A 20,087-nucleotide genomic window follows, 5' to 3' on the forward strand; every position below is an offset into this window, starting at 1 on the left:
CCACTATTGTTGTGCGTTTTACCATGTATGCTTTCAGATTTTACAAGATTACTTTTATGAATGTAGGTGCCTTGCATTTGCAGAATAAATAATCAGGATTCAGTGTTCATTATAGGTATTCTTATTTTGATGAATATGAAGTGTCCTTCCTTAACTTTTTTGATAACGTTTGGGTGTAAGTTGATAATATTTGATATTAGAATGGCTAGTCCTACTTTTTTCTTGGAACTATTTATTTGGAATATTGTTTTCCAGCCATTTACTCTTAGGTAATATCAGTCTTTGTCACTAAGGTGTGTTTCAGATATACCTCATAATGCTGAGTCCTTTTTACGTAATTAGTCTTTTAGTGTATATCTTTTTAATGGGAAAGAAGTTCATTGATATTGAGATATTTAAAAATGGTGATTTTTTAAAGGTCAATGTAGATTTACTATTTTTGTGGCTCCCTTCTTTTGTTACAAGTAGATTTCTTTCTTAATTTTTCTAGTGTGAAGTTTCCCTTCTTATGTTGGAAATTTCCATCAATTTTTATTTGTAGGGCTTGATTTGTAGAAATATGTGGTGTAAATCTGGTTTTGTCATAGAATATCTTGGTTTTTTCCAACTAAGTTAAATATACTTTTACTGCATATAATAGCCTGGGCTGTCACTTGTGTTCTCTGAGGATCTATATGACCTCTGTCCAGGATCCTCTGTGTTTTATAGTCTCTGGTGAAAAGTCTGGTTTAATTGTTATAGGTCTGCTTTCACTTGTTACTTGAACCTTTTTCTGTTACTGCTTTTAATATTCTTTCTTTGGTTTGTGCATTTTGTGTTTTAACTCTCATATGATGGTTTGAATGTCTCTTCAGGTCCAATCTATTTGGAGTTCTATTGCCTTCTTGTATGATTATGAGCATCTCTTATTTTAGGTTACAAAAGTTTTCTTCTACGATTTTGTTAGAGATAATTACTGGGCCTTTAAGTTGGAACTCTGAACTTTCTTCTATACTAGTTATCTTTATGTTCAATTTTCTTATTCAAACCTGAATTTCATGGAGGATTTGGGATAGGAGTCTTTGCCTTTTAGATCATTTTTAATGGTTATGTCAATGTTTTCTATGATATGTTCTACCCCTGAGATTATCTTTTTTCCTTTCTTTCCTTTCTTTCTTTTTTTTTTTGTATTCTGTTCATGATGGTTTAATCTATGACTGTGGATCTCTGCCCTATCTTTTCTATCTCCAGGTTTGTATTCCCTTTTGATTTCTTTATTTTTTTGTATTTCCATTTTTAAATCCTGGAAGGTTTTGTTTAATTCCTTTATCTGTTTGGCCGTTTTTTCTTTCAATGCTTTCAGAGACTTTTGTGTCCTTATTAGGTCTTTTATTTGTTTACTTCTGTTGTCTGGACTGTTTTAAGGCAGGTATTTATTTCCTTCTGAAAGATGTTCATCAGTATCATAAAAATTGAGTTTAAATCAAAATCTTGCTTTTCTGTTTTGTTTATATATCCAGTATTTTCTTTGATGGGAGAAATGAACTCTGATAATTCCAAGTAGTCCTGGATTCTCTTTCTTAGGTTCCTGCACTTGCCTCTAGCCATTGGGTTGTCTCAGGTGTTTGTTTGTCTTGCTGTTTCTGAGAGTCACGTGATCCTCCTGTTGGACTCTGTGTCAGCACTCTTTTAAAACTGTGTTTTTTTCCTTTCTTTTCTGAGAATAGGTGCACTGATGTCAAGTCTGTAGAAGCTTCTGGGTACTATTTTTCAGCTCTAGGTGCAGACATGAATCAGAAGGGTCCTTCTTTGTTCCTCCTATGTCCTTGAGCCAAGTGGCACACTTGGCACTAGGCAATTCTCTCTTGTGTCTGGAATGAGGGCACCTCTTATTTTCTGGATTCTCCCCATTTCTGAGATTCCAGTTATCTCCCCCAAGGTATTTGAGTGAAGGAAGGTGGTTGGCCAGTTCAGTTCAGTCCTGAGCACAGAACAAATCCACAGGTACCAGCAACTGGCTCTTACTCTATACCTATTTCCAGAGGCACTCTGCAGCTTCCCCCTGGAACAGGGATGTGGGCAGAGGTTTTCAGAAGTGGCAGTCTGTCCTTTGGAATTTTGGTTCATGAGGAGCTATTTTAAATAGTTTTGTTTCAAATGTTTTATATTTCAAAATTGATGCAGTTTTAATTTTGCTGATTATAGTGGTGTTATAAAATCTGTGTGCGATACTTTGAAATGTAACATGCATTAAAAAAAGAAAGAAAAAAAAAGACTCACTATTCTGTTGATGACAGATGTATGGGCAAAGTACCTACAATTTTTCAGACAAAAGGACACTTTGGTCGTCTTTCCAAAAGAATACATAATAAGATTCATTTTTTATGTTATATGGACTAAAGAGTTTGTCTACAGTCAAGGAGAAAATAAAAAATGGTGTCAATTATCAGAACATTCTGATCCACTTACACAAGAAAAGATCTATCTAATACTTGGAAATGAATGTAGCAAACCTTCAGCTATACATAGTCTCTGAACCTTGATGCCTACAGAATCCTTAAAATAATCAGAGAATCATTTAATATAATGTGATTGATGATGTATATTGCAGTTTGATTATCAATCAAACTAACATAAAAAAACAGAGTTGAATTTCACCTTCTCCAAGAATAAAACTTCATACTTACCGAAACGTTGCACTTTCCCTACTACTGTTTTTATAAAACTAAATATTGGTAGTAAGTTTATATATTACAGAGGTAAACATTATTTGTGCATTCCTAACAAAATTCACACTCATGGATGCTGAAATTATCTTCTTTCCATTTTCCTTCCTTATCATTTCTCAACAAACACACTGTTTCTAGGACTGGGGAACCAATAATGTCTGATAGCATTATTTTGAGTTAACCATTTTTTCAATTTCCTTTTTACACCCAAAGTAAATCTTTACATCAATTCATTTGAAAGCATTTGTGTGAATGTGATTATTCCAATCATTGCTTTGGTTATAAATTGTAGAAATACTGTCAGTTTGGAGGAGAATTAAATAATTACTCTTATTGTCTTCGACAGGGAAAAAAACAGGGAGCTTAAAATCAGGGATTTCTATTTTTTCTTTCCACATCTCTATCAATTTTTAATTCTTAGTAAAAAGTTTGAAAATAATCAATGTTTATATTTACATTTACACTTAAAACACTTTTATTTCCAAAATTTTATATTTTAATTTTTTTTGCATTTTGATTTGCATTTTGCAGGGGTTGGGGTTTTAGCTCAGTGGTAGAGCACTTGCCTAGCAAGCGCAAGGCCCTTGGTCTGGTCCCCAGCTCCGGAAAATATTAAATTATATTTTGCCACATTGTCATAGAATTTTTACATACAGATAAATTTTATTGCTTCACTTTTTAAATTTAGTTCTTTGATGCAAATTTCCAATTTATTTCTTACATTTTATAGTCAGCATGTTTAAAACTATAAGGCTTAATTTTACTTCTTTTAATGGATTGTATAATAAACTATTTAGGTTAATTAAGTATAGCACAGTACTATCAAGACAATCGCTGTTATAATTTGTCCTGTCTTTGAAAAAATCTCAGCTACAAATACTGAGAATCTATGTGAAAGTTAGTAAAATAACCACACAATCTTGATATACATACCTATCCCATGTATCAAACCTGACACTATTAATATTACTCTTATTCTTGCAGACAGGAGTATGAACTGTCTTCTGAGAGGCTTCATCGGTCAGCTTAGTGAAAAAGATACAGGGTCCCACATCCAACATTTGATTAAGCAAAGGGAATGTAATCCAAGAGGTGCAGAAAAATTTAGTACAGAAATGATTAGGAAATACAAAGGAACACTAATCAAGTCCACTAACATGAATTGTGTGCTCTAAGAATCTGAACTGCCAAGAAAATGTACATGTACTGAAAGTAGGACACCTATATATATATAGGAAATATGCAGCTTGGGTTTCACATGGATTACCCTGCAGCTAGATAAAGTTTTGTCTCTAATAAATATATGTTCTGTATCCCACGAATAGAACTGAATGGAGAGGCTTCTAAAAGAGAAAAGGCATCTCAATCTATGTTCTGAATATACCATACTTGAGGGAAAACAAATAAGGAACTCCACACTCACAGAAGAAAAGACTGAATGGAATCGTGAGGAGCTCTGAGAAAGGGTCCATGAAATATGGTCAATGATTACAACATAAAGTAAATGAGTCAAGTACAATGGAAAAAGAAAATTATATAACATCACAATGTGAATATTAGCTATAAAATATTTCTTTAAAGATTTCAATTATAGTCTTCTCAAAATAAAGTGAATTCTACCAACATAACAAATATTATCACATAAAGTATTTTATATATAATTAATTAAATTCATTATACTTCATAAAATGGAAATATATTTTTAAATTGAAGATGATCTCAAGGAGTAACAGTTTTACCTTACTGGTACAAAAAATACATACACCAACATAGAATTTTATTCATGAAAGCAGAAGCCAGTAACACAAAAAGGCAGAATCCACCAATTTCATCATGGCTATATTTCAGAATTCCTATGGTACAATTATTGTGTCATGATAGGTTGATATTTCTCTCCTATAACATAACACACATTTCAGTATTTTGCCAAGAATTGATTTTTAGTTTGGATTAAACTATTTCAGTTTTATTATATTTCATTGTTTTTGTAAAACGCTAATTTTTGTTTTGTTTCGCAGGTATAAGTATAAATATATAAGAAATAATGTTTAATTTTAATAAAATAGGATATGTCAAACATTTGAAATTAAATTGATTTTTAAAAAAATGAACCTCATGCACTGCATGAAATACTTTAATCTACAAATTCTAAAACACAACCAATTTAAATATCGTTTCTTTCAGGAAGACCTTAGGTAAAAGGATTTACAGTTTTATCTCTATATTCTCAAAAATATCCCTTATATTTTCATTTCTACAGTTTTCTCAGTTGTAGGTTTTCATATATTATATTCCTATTTTAATTCGTTTTATAATGCTAAAGAGTTTTATTCATTTGGTGTGCTTATTTTCTCTGTGGTTCTTGTTTTATTTACATGATTTTTTTATTTATTTTCTATTATGCTTGAGTTTTCCGCAAATAATCATTCATTACCATTTAAGGGAAATTAGTTATCTTCTTATTTAATGTTTCAAAGTCGTCTTCTCTTTCAGCAAGTTGAAATACTGAGGTAACAATGTGATATGATTGACGGAGTGTACTAGGGAATTATTGCCCACAGTTATATTAAATTTGTTTTATTTTACAAGCTGAGAATGTTTTTTTTTTGTTTCAACTCATGATTATATTATGTGAGACCTGTCTTTAGCCAGCCCCCTTCCCACAAAAAAATACTGGCAAGATTGTGTATTTAATATCAAAATGCCTGTTAAAACTAAAGGGTTGGATGACATTGTGAATTGAAGAAGGGAGTTCTAATGTTATCCTTCAGCATTGGATCACATATCAAAGGAAGATATTCAACAATATTCATTTTACAGCGTTTAGATGGAACTAGAGGAATTAGGTCTAAGCAACTGCAAAGGTGGAGGAATAGTTCTACATTGTTGTACATGTTCTCCTATATATTGCTACATTGTTACAAAAGCATTTTAGATGTTCTTCTACAGCATCCTACTCTTTTAGAAGATTATTCAAGTATCCTTCCTTTTCATAACTTATTATACATTGTACAATGTGTAAACACAAACATTTAGATATTTCAGTATACATATCCCATATTTTTTTGTACTGTGTACTCAAATTGGTACTATTTCTTTTAAGGTGACTGAGAGTTAACCTACTGGTTAATCACACTTATGACCATTCTTTCAGAAAATTTTAGTTCTAGCATTTACATGGCTGTTTAGCATCAAATATACTTTTCCAAAGAATAATGTGTGAATGACTCATTAATTAAGAGTTCTCTACATTATTATGTTATAGTTCATAGTAGAAACAAAACACCATTTAAAATACTGCATTCAATGGTTTTTAAAAGTGCTTCATAAAATAGTATCTGTAATCATTATTTATCATTTCAGTAGGTCATAAATGTAATTTTAATGATAACATTTCTTCTCCTCTTGTAGTAATTACTGCCAGTTAACGTTAATTTGAAAGACCCCCAGAGAGGATCTTTCAAACAGGAGGAGATCCATGCGCCCAATGACCGAGCCGAGTCCACTCGGATGCAATCAGCAAGAGGGTTTATTGGAAAACACATGTACCTGCGGGCACACAGTCTCTTTGGAGGACTTGCGCACCCAGCAGCTCCAGCATGGGGCTTTTATAGGGTTTTGGGAAGCAGAAGCAGGCATACAGAAGCAGAAGCATAGTTATGGGGATTGGTGGATTTAAACGAGGCATATAGACATGTTCACATATGATTGGTTATTTCACATGATGAGGTATTAAGGTATAGCTACACACATTGGCAGGTTTGAATCCTATTCGAATGAGGTTCTAATGTGGTAAGACAGTAAGTGTGGGCTTGGACATCATGAATGTCAGGGGCTAGGGGCTTATCCCTTCCTGCCAGGTGGTCTGTGAGTCAGATCCAGTATTCCTAGTCTGTTCTGTATTCCTTTCCTTTCATGGTCTGTTAGTTGACTAGAGGTGCCCTCATTCCAAACACAAGAGAGAATTGCCTAGTGCCAAGTGTGCCACTTGGCTCAAGGACATAGGAGGATCAAAGAAGGGAGGGGAAGCCCGTATAAAAGAGGAGGGGAAGGGGTTAGGGGGACGTTGGCTGAGAAACTGGTAAGGGAAATAACAATCGAAATGTAAATAAGAAATACTCTAGTTAATAAAGATGAAAAAATGGAATGGATATAATCATATTTGTGTGTATGCAATCCTCAAAAATATTTTAAAATAAATTTAAATCATTAAAAAAATTTTTTGGAGATGTGAGGTTGGCCCCATCTGCATGTCTAGCTGCAGGAGGAAATATCTTGTGATTCTATCTCCCTGCTGCTAAGTATTTTAGCAAACAACATCCTGTAGGTTTGTAGGTGCCTCATCTATCCCTAGCATCTGGGATTATCCAGGGGTTGCCCAAGTTCCATACCGCATTCAGATGTTCATTTTTATGCATCCCCCCTTTCCTCTGGATTTCTCTCCCATCTCTTGATACTCCTCTTTGTCCGTGCTTCACTAACCTGATCTAGATCTCTAGACCCTTCTGTCTCCCATGATTATTTTGTTTCCAAATCTAAGTGGGTTTGAATCATACACAATTTGGCCTTCTACACTGTTAAAACTTAGGTGACCAATGAATTTTATAGTGAGTGTTCTTAAATTTGAGGCTAACGCCCAGTTATCACAAAATACATCCTTAGTAATGTCACTTTTGATCTCTGTTATTTGACTATTTTCCAGTTCCATCCGTTTACCTACAAAGTTCTTGCTGTCCTCATTTTTCATTCCTGAGTAGAACTCCTTTGCATAAATATAGCACACTTTATGTATTCATTCTACAGTTGAGGTATATTACAATTGTTTCTAGCATACAGCTATTATAGGTAAGGCTGCTTTGAACATATTCAAACATATGTCCCTGTTATATATGGAACATGTTTGAGTATATGTGGAGAAATGAGTTTTATAGCTGGTTCTTAAGGTAAAGTGATTTGCAATTCTCTATGAACTTCCACATTGAAATTCATAGTGGCTATAGAGCTAGTAGACGCAACAGCATTTGATGAATGTTCCATTTTCTCTAAATCCCAGACCTCTCTGCTACTGCATATTTTTTTTTCATTTGTGCCATCCTCGTTTGTGTAATGTAGAATCTCAAGTTCATTTTGATTTGATATTTTCTGGTAACTAATGATGTTGAGCATTTATTCATGTGTTTCTCGGGAATTGAGATGACTCCGGTAAGATTTCTTGGTTTACCTCTGTACCCCAATTTAAAATTAGGGATATTTGTTTGTTTGGGAATCTAACTTTTTCAGTTCTTTGTATATTTGAGTTTTAGCAGTCTCTCAGATATAGGCTTGGTACAACTCTTCCCAATTAGTAGGTTGCTGTTTCACCCTAAGGGCAGTGTCCTTTGCCTTAATGAAAGTTTTCAGTTTAATGATATTTCATATATTCATATTTGATTATGGAGAATGATTCTTTGGTATTCTATTCTGACAATTTTCTCCTATGCATATATTTTCTGGCACTTTCCCTTCTATTAGCTTCTGCAAACCTGGTTTATACGGATCTCCTTGATCCACTTTGCTGTGAACTTTTTAGAAACAGATAGAAATGGAGCAAACTGCATTCTTCAATGTGCACACCACCAGTTAGGGTAGCTTCAATTCGTAAAATGCTTTCTGTTTTCCTTTGAATCATTTTGGAATCTTTGTCAAATATCAAGTGCGGGGTTTATTTAATGATCTTCATTTCTATTTCAATCATCTACCTGTCAGTGTTAAAATCACCATTTTTTCACTGTTGCTCTGTAGTACAACTTGAGTTCAGGAATGGAGATTCACAAAGTGCTTTTACTGCTGAGACTTATTTGGCCATTCTCATTTTTCTGTGAAATATTAAGTAGCAATATACGTGGAGATTTCTTTATCTGCAGTTTGCTTTTGTTTAGATGACCACTTTTATTAATCTCCTTCTACTGTTTTATGAACATGTGTGGAATCCTCCCAGCTTCTGAGGTCTCCTTTGATTTGTTCCTCAGAGACTAAAATTTTTGTCATATGTTTTTCACTTGTTTGGTTCAAGTTATTCCAAGATAGTTTTTATTATGTGCAAGCATTGTGAAGGATGTTGGTGTTTTCCCCTGTACATTTATCCTTTGTGAAGAGAAAGGCCAAATTAACTCGATATCAGCTAATTTCATGTATATTCAATTTAATGAAGTTTTTACCAAGCATCGGAGCACTCTGCTAGGCTATGTTGGTATCTTATGTATACTATCAGTTCATATGCAGAGAGTGAAAAACTTCTTCCAGTCTGATTTGTGTCCATTTGACCTCCTTTTGTTGTCTAATTTCTCTAATTTAGTTTTGAGTTCTCTATTTTGTAAATAGGAAAACATTGCAGACTACCTTGTCTTGAGGTCAGTGGGATTTCTGCATATTTCTCTCCATTTAATTTTATGTTTGGTGTTGGTTTTCTTTATATTTCTTCTATTATATTTAGTTATGTGCCTTTCAGTAGATTCAGTTGAGACACCAGGAGAAGTGCACTATCTTTTCCTCTCTTAAAAAAGTGAATATCAGTGAAGACCAAGACTGAAGACCAAAGAAGCTTTTAAAATCTAGCTATGCAAGCACCCCATCACTGTCCACGTGTCCTATTTATACTTCCTCCAAACATAACCTGTTCTCCAGAGTGGTTTGCTTAACATACACATCACATGACTCTGATTAAGCAAAAACCATGTGTCTCTGCATTAAATGATCCGACCAGACAGTACTTCTTCAAGCAATATTTAGGCAAATGTGATTCAATTACCTTTTGAATGACAGAACCAGAAGATGGTTAAAGTGAGCAATTTACTTAGAATAAATTTTCAAAAAGATTTAAATTTTCTCCAGTCCTGTTAAGTGAGACAGGAAGTGCTGACCTCCTCCTTACTTTTCAGATATTTTTCATGACACTTACACTATATGAATGATCTCCTCCTATGTTTGATCCTGAGCAGTACTAAGAAGAGAACTGTAAGAAATTGGTGCAAGAGTTAAAGGCAATGTGCTACAGAGTGTGAGCTGAGAGTGTTCAATTTTGTCCATAGTCCCATTTGTTTCTCAGATACCAACTAAGTGGAAGCACAGATTTCCAGCAAAAATACCTCTCATCCTATAGATACCAGACTAAGAGACAGGTTTATCTGATCCAATGAATTTTTGTATTGCATAACCTGGATACTAGGGTTTACAAGTATAACAAAGCCTGTATACATCAGCACAAATGAGGGACTTTAACCCCTAATGAGGAATGAAGTGACAAATTTGCTTAGGTCTTTTATCAGAGATGAATTTTTGTATAGACATCAAATGGCTAGGTGCTTCTAAACAATTTGATCTGTTTGTTCATGGAAACAAATATATTGCAAATGGTATTTAAACAAAACTCAGCAGCATGAATTTGCCCCAAATTATACATGTGAAAATTTCTAAAACCTATAACTCCAACCTGGGCCATGTGTCAAAAAGCTATGGTGGCTGCTGCTATAAGTGAATGAAGCAGAGAAGTTGACTCTGGTTTAGGAACTTAAACACATATCCCCCATAGAGTTTTGTCTTTCTTCATAGACCAGGGGATCTCTGACTGTTTAATGCATGTGTAAAACACAGCAGGCGCTTGTTCATAGAATGAAGTTGGAGAAACCCTCTGACATCAACCCTGTTCCTCTCTGGCATCATTATGAACTAAGAGTAGTACTTATCTATGATTATATTTGATAACAACCAAGGTCCCAGGCATCCTTCTCTATCTATCTAAAGGATATTGTCTCAACCGATGAAAAACTTATGTCGATTTTTTTCTTAAATGAGAGCATCATCATTAACATAGAATCACATACATATGGGCTCCAGCAGTTATTGTAAATGAAATGATTTGTACTGAAACTGGATATGCAGGTTCTTCTTCCCAAGTAGTTGAAATTATCACACTAAGGTGATCAGACTGTGAAAAGAGAAGTCTATCAACATACATCAGAAAATCAATATGCTTTTGTTACTGTATCTATTTCTGCTATGATATACAGTGAAAGAGGTATTCATAAAGAAATCGGAGTGATTCTATATTGGCAAATGAACGTCATATCTAAAAGTTCCTTGACAAAAAGTAGCAAACACACCCCAAAATAATAGAAGGAAGAAATAATCAAACACAATGATGAACTCAATGAAAGAAAGACAGAGAGAAAGATACAATGAGTCAACAAAACCAAGAACTTGTTCAGTGAAAAATTCAAAAAGATGGTTAAACCTTTAGAAAAAGTAATTGAAAGGCACATTGGTTGTATGCAAACTATCAAAAGCATTAATGAAATGGGAGAAGTAACAACATTAAATGAGGAAATTTAAAAAAATTATGTCTCACTAGAACAGTTTATACACAGCACAACTTGGAAATCTAGGGGAAAAAGAAATTATAGACAAACACCATGTACAAACTTAAATCAAGTTCAGTTAAACTATCTAACCAGTTCCATAAAATTTAAGGAAATAATAATCCTTATAACACTCCCAACCAAATAGTCTTGGACATATGAGAGCACTAAGTATCTAATATAGAAGGAGCGAGTGCAAATTATTTTTGAAGCTTTAAAGACGGATGATTTGGATCCAATCCCAGATCTTCTATTTGTATTAAAGCATTTAGTTCCATAAGATCATGCAAGATATGTTAATGCAAAATATGTATAACCACTCATTGTATTGGCATGAAATCAGTGGGTAATTTACCTGTCCAAGTTAATGAACACTGCAGCATTAGGTTGGCCACTTGTCTAAGAGCTGTGGTTGCTCCCACTATTAGAGACATAAATTCTTTTTTTTTAATTTGAGGACTTCTTATTTACATTTCGAATGTTATTCCCTTTCCCGGTTTCGAGGCCAACATCCCCCTAGCCCCCCCCCTTACTGAAGGGTGTTCCCCTCCCCATCCTCCCCCCATTGCTGCACTCCCCCCAACAATCACATTCACTGGGGGTTCAGTCTTAACAGGACCAAGGACTTCCCCTTCCACTGGTGATCTTACTAGTATATTCACTGTTACCTGTGAGGTCAGAGACCAAGGTCAGTCCATGTATTGGGTAGTGGCTTAGTCCCTGAAGCTCTGGTTGCTTGGCATTGTTGTTCATATGGGGTCTCAAGCCCCTTCAAGCTCTTCCAGTTCTTTCTCTGATTCCTTCAATGGGGTCCTGTTCTCAGTTCAGTAGTTTGCTGCTGGCAATCGCCTCTGTATTTGCTGTATTCTGCCTGTGTCTCTCCAGAGAGAACTACATCCGGCTCCTGCCAGCCTGTACTTCTTTGCTTCATCCAACTTGTCTAATTGGGTGGCTGTATATGCATGTGCCACATGTGGGGCAGGCTCTGAATGGCTGTTCATTCTGTCTCTGTTTTAATCTTTGCCTCTCTGTTCCCTGCCAAGGGTATTCTTGTTCCCCTTTTAGAGAAGGAGTGAAGCATTCACATTTTGATCATCCATCTTGAGTTTCATGTGTTCTGTGCATCTAGGGTAATTCAAGCATTTGGGCTAATAGCCACTTATCAAAGAGTGTATACTATGTGTGTTTTTCTGTGATTGGGTTACCACACTCAGGATGATATTGCCCAGTTCCAACCATTTGCCTATGAATTTAATAAAGTCATTGCTTTTGATAGCTGAGTAATATTCCATTGTGTAGATGTGAGACACTAATTCTTAACATCATATAACACCATGCAGTTTAGGCTGTCCTCAGAAGAACACCAGAACCTTGGAATTTTATGGCATGTGTGAAACAATAGCAGGTTCTCTTCCAGACCCATCCTGGAGATTTGATTGAAAAACCCACTGCCATCAATCCTTCTACGCTCATATCTGTTCCTGACCCAAACATGCTCATCAATGATTATATAAGGAAACCAACATGGTCTAAATAATCAGTCAAATATTTTGAACACCCTCCATCCTATGTAAGTTTCTGATGCAATGCTCTGCATGGAATGTAAAAACTTCATTAAACATGGAATCAAGTACACAGGGGCTTCAGCTACTAATGCAAATCAAATGTTACAGAATCAAGACATAGAGCCACAATACAGGGTGAAAATGAATATCTGTCATCGCATGCAAGAAAAGTCGCTATCCTTTTGTTACTTCACATGATCATGGTATGATTAAAGGGAAAGAGGAGTTCTCAGAGCTTACAGAAGGACATTAAAAAGAAAGGGTAATTCTGAGATCTCCTGGTGAATATTAACTTTCTTCCATAAGTTCGTTGCTTTCAGGGCTTAGGATACCAACTTAATGTCTACAGAGAAGCCAGAGGTTAATAGGGCACTGGCCTGTCTGCCCCAAACTAGCCCATAGAAGAAAGGGATGTACTGACATTTTGTCAATATATTGTGAGCCTTGTTGCCTGAGACTCCATAGTATAACCATGGAAAAATTGAGAATGTACAAAGGACCAAAGTAGAGTTTGGGCCCAGTGATTGGTGGTGGACATGACAAAAAAGATCGATCCACCAGAAATTATTAGCAGGGCTCTGGTAACTAACCCACACCTGGTTCCCTGTTTGGGGTCCACAATATTTAGTTGCTCACAGTTAAATATATTGAAACTAGACTTGTAGTTCTAAGCAATGTGTCATTTTTGGAGTAATGTAAATCTAATTCAGTAATATTTGTTTCAGAAGTGGGTAGATATGAGGGGCTGAGTCTATGGTTGAGACTGGGAAACTGACTTCCCTGAAAACTTCCAGATAGGGGAGGTTAAGATTACATGATTGTTTTTAATGAAGCCTTTTCTAGTGGGAAGATGTTTTCTCCACCAGACTGAAAATACTCAAAACATAGCTCCAAGTTCTGCCAAGCAGTGTTCCAATATTGTTTCAGATAGTAGCTTAACATTCATAGTCAAAACTTATTAATTAAAGGTAATGATAAATATATAGACTAGAAATTAATTGTGCATGAGGAGTTCAGAGTTCTGGTCCCATGAAAATAAAGAAAAGGATGTTATGGGTTGCAGTAGAAAACTCTCATTAGTGTCCGTGAAAGGATGCATATGCCTCCGACTTAAATTGTGCCTATTATATTACATAAATCGAGGATTCATCTGTATAATTTTATATTTGAAATACCTCCTTTTTTTCTCAGGCTCACAGGTAAGCACTTGGCCAAATTCGATAACAAATTATTTTTCATTATCCAGGCCCTCAATTTCTCCATAAATGCTATGCATTGAACTATCTAAGAGATCCATTCCACATCTGACTTCCCGAACACCCCCCCCCCCAGTTCCTATTTTGAGCCTTCTCATTGAGCTACTACCTACTCAAAGCAGTGGCGAAAGGGAAAGAAATAAACTTGGAAAGGATTGAGGTGATTTTTCCACTCTTACAACAATGTGGTTTGGCAGCATTTTACCGTGGCTATGCAGATCCTTGTCAGTAATGCAGAAGCTGCAGGTGACAATGTCTAGGGGACTCCCTCAGGAACTTAGAAGCAAATGAAAATTGAGGTTTCACTAGATCTGAGGATTCTTCTTTCACTATCTATTCTTGTTAGACTTAATTATATTATGAACAAGGATCAGTGTCCAACTCCCACCTAATTCTGGCCTGGACCTGGGAATTCATGAGGGAAGGTATTGGCGAAGTGATAGTTGATGAGACCACAGAGCAGCAAACGTCATTGCTTGTTAAACTTTGCTCACTGATGTCTACTTTAGTTTTCTGGTGACATGGGAGATTGTGAGGATTTGGGACTTTAACTTATTTTTTCTACTTATGCAAATATAAGTTTATTAAGATTTTAAAAAAGGACAATGGAACAGGGAACACCATCCAAGAAAGAAATAAACATGGAATCTGTTTTTTCTGTCTGCTCACTTATCATATCAGCACTTATCCTAAGTGAATTTCAGTCAGCCTTGCATAGCTCCATAGTGAATTTCAGCCCAGAATTTGCTAAAATCTAAATCCCAAGCCAATTAAACAAAAGCATGGCTACAAACTAAATGACAAACATCTTCTTAAGTAACAAGATTAATTACTGTTATCTAGTGTTGTTCCAAAGTATTGGCCAAATGTACCACCTGAACTAACATCAAAAATCACTATACTTTAATTATGGTTAGTGCCAAAAAATTTTTGAGTTTTCCTAATACAGTGGTCCTTTTTACAACCATTATAACTTTGGTTTTTGAAAACACACTCTATATTTCACAGGTCACTCTCTTCACATACAACCTCTACTGACAGTAAAAGCTAAAACCCATACCAGTTTCCCATATACCTTTACATATTGTAATTTGCACATATTCTGCCTGCTTTAATCAATATACAAGCTTTCTTACAATAATAATGCAAAATGTAGAAACCAATCTAATATAACCTAGAAACTTGGTCAACCTTTACCTAGCATCAAAAGTCAAGATAATAAGGCAAGCTTTAACATCTTCCTGGTTCTGACCACTTTAATTCTATAATTCTCATAATCTCAAAATACACTACACAGTGCCTCCCTTAATTCATAGTCTAGCACTGACTAGAGGGGAAGCAAACCTGTCCCTTTAGTGTCAAGCTCATTGACAACAGTGGCCACCTCCTGAACTAGCCTTCAATACTTACAGTTCTAGCTTTTCAGAACAGGTCCAGAGGGGAGAGCACTACTTTCTGCTCTCCCATCCTTGGTGCCACAATTCATTCTTCTTGTCACTTAATGTAGGCAGCGTGCAATCCCTTTTGACTCTTAAGGCTCCTTTGTATTTCTCTCCCTGACTTGACAGTCTGCCTTTCACTTATCCAAAATTCCTTGCTGGCTGTGCCCATTTTCTCTTGCCTTTCTGACTCATTTTCATTATCTTGGCAGCATGCTCTTGGTACCCTTCCCTCATTTGCATGTTGGTAACCCTCGACAAGTCCAGCCGAGGTTTCTTGCTGTTTACAACAGGCAATAGGTCCAAATGTTTCTTTTTCTGGACTGTGAAGTCCTCAAAGAGGGGCAGAAACTTCCTCTCCTTCTCTGAGCTCCCCAGCGCTTTCCCTTTGGGGAGGAGCTCCTGGGAGTGCCCACCAAAGCACTGGAGATCTTGGACACTTGCAAAGGGGAAAGCCATCTCCTCCTTACTCAGATATCTTGTGGAGAGCAGGGAGGCAAAGCTTGGAATATGCATCTTGTGCATGCAGGCCAGGTTTCACTGATGTTTCAGCTAGTTTTTGGACATGCATTATTTCTTGGCCTTAATCATCTTGAAGAACTGGTCTTTCAGTGGTTCAGTGCTCTTAGGCTCCTAGATCAGTCACTCCTTAGAGTCATCCTGAGTGCTTGCAGCCACAAATGTGTCCCCAGTGGCTATTCGCTTCATCCAACACAAGGTTCATCCTCTTCTTGGGATAGATGCTCTAACTGCTACTAGCAAGTGACTGGCTTTTGCTAAGCAGTGGTTTCTTTTGGGGCATACCTGTGTCAGGCTCTTGCAAGCACACTACCACTGCCTATTCCATATGCCTCATCAGTAGCTGCCACAGCTCGTTGATGAGAGCCTCATGTTTTCCATGACAGTGTCCACAGCTCTGCTCCAGTGAATGTCCGGCCTGGCAGAGCATTATCAGGATGGTTGTTGTCAGAAGCCAACAAATTACCTAGGTCGATCTCCCGCTCTAGTTCCTTGTGCACCATGATGCGCTGCAGGTTTTCTGCTTCTTCCTGCTCTGTCATTCCCAGCAGCTCCTCAGCACACTGCCTTTGCATGTCTTTCACTTGAGGATCAGTTCACTAATTTTTGGGCATTTTAACTTTTAAGAATGAACAGAAAGTTTAGAATTTGATGTTTCTCCTATTCCTGAGGACATATGTTGCCACAGCAAGGGAGTTTAAAAGTATAGGGGAAAATATTGGACTCTGGAAAACAGTAAAAACTGTGGGAATTGGACTGCATGTCACATGAATCAACCATGTGTTTAACCATTTCAGGGAGAAGAATTTCCCTAATGCCAGGTCTTCAGATCTTTCGGTGTTAACAAAGATGCTCTTCATATCAAGGCCTTAATGAACTCTCCCTATCCTCAGCAACTGAGGTGTTAGAAAATAGTAGAAGCTCTGGAAGGAGAGTGTGTGTGTGTTCCCTGGGTCAAAAGTGAATCTTTGGTAAAGGTACTGCAGTATCACGTCAGTCTGGGTAGGCTTAACTAGCACATATGGTATGACTTTTGCCAGTGATATCTTAACTAGTACCTTCTCGGGAAATCTCTTATATGCAGGAGAACCATATTATCTTCTGTGATCTCACCAGTGTTGTGGTGACATAAACTGCTTGTGTGCTATACCTTCAGTAGGTAATTGGTTCAGAAGCAGACATGTTCTCCAGGGTGCTCAGTCTAATTGGAAGGAGAATCATCTACATGCAGAGAGCAGACTAAGAAACAAAGAGGCCAGCCTTCTATAATGTTGGAGAACAAGACAAATGGAATAGTCCTAGGTAAGGCCCAGTGAGTACTGGGCATGGGTAGGGGAGCTTGCTGTAGGAGGTTGCCTTGAGTTGATCTTGCAGGAGTAGGACTTATGATTTGGAACTTCAGTCTTTCTAAATGGCTGACCCAGATGCTCATGATACAACAACAATTGATGACTGACCTTCAGAAAATCCACCAGCAGATCAATGAATATTTTATAGATCTAAGAAAATCAATTCACAAAAGAAAATCCAATGAGTAAGGCACAGGGCTGCGACTCCAGAACTAGGCAGAGAATGTGTCACCACATTCTTGTCTTTGAACTAAAGTAAGGATCAGGTTCTATATTTGAAGAATACCAGGAAGCCTGAATAAAGGGAGTCTCTAGGATTTTTACCTCTTCTAGTTAGTTTGACAAAAAGTAAACAGCCAGTGAATTTATATATTCACTAGAACAAGAGGAAACAATTTTTTTCTAATCAGATTTTATACTGTCACTAAATGTTTAAATGTCTTGATTGCCTCTGTAACTACTTATTGTGGGAAAACTATCCAACAACATTGGCATTACTTGGAAAAAAAACAAAGGAATGGAAAACAGGGATGTAAGGAAAAACTGCTGTGTGTAATCCATGTACCTGAGTGTCAAAACTTCTGACTAAAGGCTCTTCTGCCTTCTTTCCTCTTGGTGTACAGTGAGGGAACACTAGAAGGTCATGTGACTTTTTGTATCTTTTTAACATCTTGGATATTTCAATCATAAGCTGCTATCAATTTCTTTCCAGATTGACCTGAAATTAGCTCATTATTCCTTGGGTTTGGTGGTTGGCCGGGAATTTGTTATTTGAAGATTAATTTTTATAGAGTTGAATCTGCAACCAGAAGGTGTCCAGGAGTTATGCTGAGGTTTAATCACATCTTTGCCTCAGACAGAACCTTAGGCTCAAAATAGTCCAAGGCACTCATCCTGTATTGTATCTGTGGCACTCTAAACTATTGTTATTCAAAATCATTTGATCTGAGTGAAAATCATCTTTAAGGAGGGTTTAGAAAAGTGATGACCATCAGACATTGCTAGGGATGTCAAATGAGTTGCCCTGTGAGAAGCCATGTAAAAATCTTCTGAATTGGGGCTGGGGATTTAGCTCAGTGGTAGAGCGCTTACCTAGGAAGCGCAAGGCCCTGGGTTCGGTCCCCAGCTCCAGAAAAAAAAATCTTCTGAAAATTCAACCTTTGATGCAGCAATTCCAGAACAAGAAGTAGGTGTCAGCAGAGAAACTGTGGCACATTTGTATTGTAATGATAAACCTCAGAGTTGCCTTGATGTGGAATTGTACAGATGTCCATCAGTCAGAAAGTGAAAACGTACAATTTGGTCCAATCCTTCCGTGGACTATTTCTGAGTTTGATTGTCCATGCAACCATTTTCATTAATTCACTACTGAGCTTTGAGTAAAAGAGTTTTTCCTTGGATTGTGGTTATGGAGATTTCCTAGTTCTTTGTGCTGATAGTTTTGGTTCCCGAGTCAGGTAGGATATGGTAAAGGGAACCCCTATTGGAAAGTGCTGATCATTTTGCATCCACTGGGGAACAGAAGAGGATCATTAGCCACCACCCAATAGTCCATTGTCTGAAATTAGGACTACTGTGCACAGGCTTGTGAACTTCCTAGGAAGGCTAGGATAACAGGGCAAGATGCCATATTTCTACCTTCTGGTTTTCAGGGGAATGCATTTTATTGGCTAAGCTGTCTATAGGTTATGCTCACTATATATATATATATATATATATATATATATATATATATATATATATATATATATATCAAATTGAAGGTTTAATTTTGTGCTTTTTTTTCCTTATACCACATTAGTAGCCTCAGTGATCTCTTATATTACATTTAATTTGGAAACTAAACAAATTCTGCAATGTAATCTGTTCAGTGTGAACAAATGTATTTGGTTGACTTAAAAAGTGAATATGTCTGGGTATCTGTCTGTTTGTTTATCTGAGTGTCTGTATATATGCATTCTTCCATGGACAACATAATCTTCTAAGAATCAGGATTAGAAGACAAAGGAAGAAAGGCTGCAGGACACCATGAAGCAGGAAGAACTGAGCACTGAGCAAAAGGACTTGGCTGAGAAGACGCCTCATAATATCAGTGTCACTGAGATGAGTTAAAAGCACACGATGGGGGTTGGGGATTTAGCTCAGAGGTATAGCGCTTGCCTAGCAAGCGCAAGGCCCTGGGTTCGATCCCCAGCTCCAAAAAAAAAAAAAGAAAGAAAAGAAAAAAGCACAGGATGGGAGGACCCAAGTTGATTACCTGTATTTATAAACTGTCTTTTTGGGTGTTTGACTTTCTACATAATTCTCTGCAGTTGTCCTCTAGGAGTAGTTCAGAATATTTTTCTGGTACATTTTAAAAGAAATTCTGTCCTCGAAGTATATGTGATCGACGTAGATTGTTGTTTTTTGCATATTCATCCCTCCCATCTGAGTTCTCTAGTATTTTCTGAGCCCATTGCCTTAAATTTCCCCCCCAAAGAGTTTTACAATACTGATAAACAAAGGAGTGATATAATTTACTTTCTGTATAAGCATCTTCTTTAGATTTCAGTGCCTCCCACTGGGAAGATTTTCAAGCTGCATAATCTTGATGTGAATTTAATATCACTTCAGTGTGCATGTACTTCCTGAAATATAGATTCTCTGTGTCTTTCCAGATATTGGGGTTTCAAATGGAACCCAGGCATATTCCTGAAGTGATGGAATAATAAGAGCTTTAATTTTAGTGATGGCCGAGCTTCCAAGGCTTTCCTACTCTTTTTTAGGTTGCTCACATCTCTCCTCAACTGACATTAAGACATTGCAACATGATATTAAACTATAAATATGAGGATGATTGGTATATTGTGCTGTTCACA

The sequence above is a fragment of the Rattus norvegicus genome, chromosome Y (genome assembly GCF_021556685.1).
Source record: "Rattus norvegicus strain SHRSP/BbbUtx chromosome Y, alternate assembly SHRSP_T2T, whole genome shotgun sequence".
Classification (NCBI taxonomy): Eukaryota; Metazoa; Chordata; class Mammalia; order Rodentia; family Muridae; genus Rattus; species Rattus norvegicus.